This window comes from Apis dorsata, unplaced genomic scaffold (assembly GCF_000469605.1).
Source record: "Apis dorsata unplaced genomic scaffold, Apis dorsata 1.3 scaffold_58, whole genome shotgun sequence".
Classification (NCBI taxonomy): Eukaryota; Metazoa; Arthropoda; class Insecta; order Hymenoptera; family Apidae; genus Apis; species Apis dorsata.
In genome coordinates, this window is record NW_006263358.1 from 440,242 (window position 1) to 444,700 (window position 4,459).

A 4,459-nucleotide genomic window follows, 5' to 3' on the forward strand; every position below is an offset into this window, starting at 1 on the left:
ATAGCGAAAACGGAAAGACAGATAGAGAGAGAATCGTTATTTCTCGCGGCACGTGTAGCGCTTTCATTACGCACACGTTAGTCCTGGAACGGTGACCGATGCCGTTCGATGAAATTTTTATGCATTCGACGGGTTGGGAGGCCGGTGGTGGCGTTAAAGTTAATCGGGGATGAGAATTGTTGGATAGGGAAGTCGCGTATAGGCGTTTTTAGCCCGGATCCGGAACACCGGCCGGCCCACATTCGGCCATTGATACGCTTAAATGAAACCTATCCTCTCTCGCTTCGGCCACCCACCCCCTCCTTCGACGATCAGCCCTTCTAAAAAAAACTAGCCTCGTTTTGTGCCACGCTCTGCCACTGTACGATTCGATATACGCGTACTAGAAAAAGAGAGAGGGAAAAAAAAAAAAAAAAGGAAAATCGATACCGTTTCATTGTCTAAAATGCTATCGGGGTGTCGATGAATAAATTAAAGCCTCCGTCCCTTTTCATCTTTTTTTATCCGCGCTGCCGTCAATCCGTCTGCGTCTGTTTTCCGTCTCTTTGTTACGCGCATTTTTACCCCCTCTGCCCCCTTCAATTCTTTTCTTTCGTTACGCCGTATGATTCTTCCTTTTACGCCTTCTACCTTTGTCGTCGCGTCACGTTTCGAAACGGATCCCTTCGATAACGAGTTTACGGGCGCCGAGTTCGAAGAGTATTTATTACGATGTAATTAACAAGCTGCATACCCGAGTGGAACGTTTGATTCATCGCGTTTGATCGGAAACGAGTGTCTTCTCGTTCGCGTCGAAAACGGATGTCACGACCGAGGATCTTTTCGAATTATCTATCCAAAGATTATCGTAATTTATACGTTTCAAATTTCGAGTAATTTAAAAAAAAAAAGACTTTCGAACGCTCTTCTCCTCTCATTAAATTATTCTAAAAAAGAAAGATATCGAAAATCCTTCCCTAAATCTTTCCACTTACCTCTCGATTCGTACCACCTCTTCGTTCGTGATATATAAATTATGCCGGAGCGAGGGAAAAAAGTACAATCGTTCGAATAGATAGAAACCATTGTGTCAGGTTCATTGAAAAATCTCCGGCTTAATGGAACCATATATATTCGACGTTATCACTGGCACAGGTCGCATAAAGCAGAGATGGCCGCGATTAAAAGCTCAACATTGAGCACGAGTTATGACGCTCGTCAGATTTAGAAACTCGCGTCATCAGATATATCCTATCTCTCTCTCTACATATATATATATATGTGTGTGTGTGTAGAAAATTATCGAGCGTTTATGGTCGCGATTTTCCTTGAATTTCCATATTCTCCTCTCTTGGTGGCTCTTGGTGAGAAAAATAGGAAAGAGAAGGCCGACGCTCGTAAACAGTGCAGGTTGAACCCGAAATGGCCCGTTACACTTGATCCCGAAATCACTTGATTCCAAAGGGGAGGGTGCGGGGATCACGAACGAATAGGATGGGGGGAGGGAGAGAGGGTTAAAATTGTGCGGCGAAAAAGGGTTGGTAGGCGGTTGGTGCGGAGAAAGAGGGTATGGCGACCGATTAAGCGACGAGCGCTAGCCAAGTTATCTGCCCGGCCAAGCTCGAAATCTCCCTCATAAAAGTGGTAACAACCCCTGTTTGGGAAACAATGGTGGCGATGCCAGACTCGAGAGGGTTCGTAAAAGTTTGGGACGCTTTGTGGAAAGGGTGAAAGGTGGAGGCGTAACGAGGGAGAACCGGGGGAGAAAGTGTCGGGGGGAGTGGGTGGATGGGCGAAGGCGGAACACAGCGCACGGATTTCGACTTTAACTCCTCTAAAGCTGTCCAATAAATATCGGGCGCGTTGGTTATTAGCGTTTTAATTCGGCCGGCCGACGGTAATTTAATCCGTGGCTGCTCGCAATCGAAAAAGCGTCCAGCTTGACGATAAAAGTAGATTCATAAATAATGAAATAATGTCCCGGTTTTCCAGCGGTGTGGAATATAAAGGGGAAAGGAAAATCGATCGATTATTGACCGATTAAAAGGAAGGATATTTTCCCTTAACGATCGTAATCTCTTTATAAAAGATGGTTCGCAAGGATGCGAAGAGTTACAATTAATTTCTTTTTTTTTATTTTTGCTCTGTTTTTTCTTGAGAGCTTTTGAGAGTTTCTTCTTTTTTTTTTTTTTTTATTAATATCGTAAGGAGGTTAGAATTGCACAGTTTCTTTTAAAAGCGCGTATAAATTTCTTTCTTACTACCGTCATATTAGAAACGCATTAAGGAAGAACGAGGAAAAATATTTCTCTCTCGTTTCTTTCTTTTTCCTCTTTTTGTTAACTCGAATTCTCGCCATGAGAGAGTTGGTACGGCTCGACTCTACCGAGGCCAAGCTTGAAATTTTTAATTCTAATCCTACCGTCCTAATTGTTCAATTTCTGTCCTGTCCCATTTTCAAAAATATTCTAATTGCGAGCGCTTCTCTTGGAAACTACGTCGCGTCTTTTCGAAATGGAGAAGCGATTTCGATGACTACAAAAAGAAAAAAAAAAAACAGTAACTTACTAAAATAAAATATCAAGAAGAAAGGGACAAAAGGTGGAGAAATAAAAATTATATAACCTAGTTTTTCGCTCAAGGAAAGGACTTTTCCGCAGAAATAATCGAATGACTGATAGGGAGAGACATCGTTTGTCACGACATCGGGACACTCTTTCTGAAAGTTGTTGAAGAAAACAATTAGATGACCCGTCGTATGATTTTATCGACATCCTTCAAGGGAAGAAAAAAGACTTCCAGACAGAGGTAAAAAAGTATGAAACCAGATGGCATCGACGTTTCGCCGAGTTCTAAAATTTAATTGGCACGGCTCACGATTTTTCTTCATCTCTCGTTGGTAATTCTTCACCAATCAGAAAGTCTCTTCTTCCTCGATAAATTTTTATCTATCCCTTAGTTCGACTGTCGCGAAACTCTCTCGAAAGCTTTGGAAATTTGCTGGCCTACGAAATCTTCGAGCGAAATCTGTTACGAATTCGAATTATCCGAATTATCTCGACGAGATAATCTCTTTCGTAAAATAAAAGAATTATCGTTGAACGATTCCACCATTTCTCTCTAAAAAAAGAAAAAAAGAAAAAAGAAAGTAAAGAGATTTGTGCGCTTCGTCAAAACGAGCAGCAACGAGAATTGAAAATCAGGAGGAACATGGAGGAAATTGGGAAGCACCGTTGGGAAGCTGAAAAGGGTCATTTTGTCGGGTGGGAAAATTTTGGTTCGCTAATAAACGCGGCAAACCAAATAACTGAGCTTCATCTCTGGGAATCGAAAGGCTAACTTGCTTTGCATATTTACATTACGGTATAATTTGAAATTTCGCGTAATTTGCCGTCCCGAGTTACCTATCAACAACTTTTTAATATAATACACGCGTGTTTGATATCCGATGAGAGCAAAAATAGAAGGAAATTATTAATGCGCGCGATTAATTGGTCGGATAATCGTCGAAAAACGGGATTCGTCCCCGTTTCGAAGGATAATTTGTATAAATCGAAAATATCGTGTCCGTGTTTCGTGAAAAAAGAAACCTCGGCGAAGCGAAATTGCTTAATTAAATCGAGAAAATGTTGTCTCTCGTATCGGATCGACTTATGGATCACGGTTATAATTAAAATGGTATTCACCACGATAATATACGACTAGCTTCCAATAATACTATCCCCCTCCTCCAATTCGTTCCTTCCTCCAACGTACCTCATCGAATGCAATGCCGCCATTTTTCCATTTTACTATCTTTTTACATTCTATCAGCATACATCCACCTTTTCCGATGTGGTTCTGTCCACTCTATTGGTTTCGATCTTATTTTCTTTTCCATCCTTTTTCTCCTCGTTTCACATCCTCTCTCAGATCACGTTATAACATCAGCCTCTATTCTCTCTCTCTCTGGTACGGCTTCAAACATTGGAACCCGTTCACCTCCCCGTGCAACTATCCGCGTACATCCATAATTTTTCGATAAAAGAAAGAAAAAGAAAAAAAAATAATCTCTGATTGTCAAATGATGAAAAAGATAACCGAGGAATTTATCTGACTGCGGGCAAGTAAAATAGATCTCGCGCGAAACATATTCGATTCGATATTTTTGTTATCTAGTTCTGTTTCTCTTTCTTTTTGTTTTTTCACTCCATCCCTCCTCCTCCATTTTTTCCCCTCCCCGCGATTCCTTCCACCACGGGATATAACCATCGGTCCTGACAATTGACTAAGGCTTTGTTTTATAGCTTGCTCATCGTTGTTCACTCGCCTGACCGCGTTTATCTTTCATTCGTTTTTCGTCTATCGAATAGAATTTTACGGTCGCTTCGATCTACACGCTGCAATAACTCCATACCATTGCTATTCCGCCATTTTCTTTAGTTTTTACAACGATCTATTAACCATTTTTTCTTTTTCTTTTTTTCTTTTTTTTTTTTTT

At 41.1% G+C, this 4,459-nt stretch overlaps 1 protein-coding gene across 2 annotated transcripts in view; it reads right to left on the bottom strand.

Annotated features, from left to right (window-relative positions):
- The window catches only part of LOC102674289, an 89,846-nt gene that overhangs the window by 44,952 nt on the left and 40,435 nt on the right, over nucleotides 1–4,459 (bottom strand). The window lies entirely within an intron of this gene.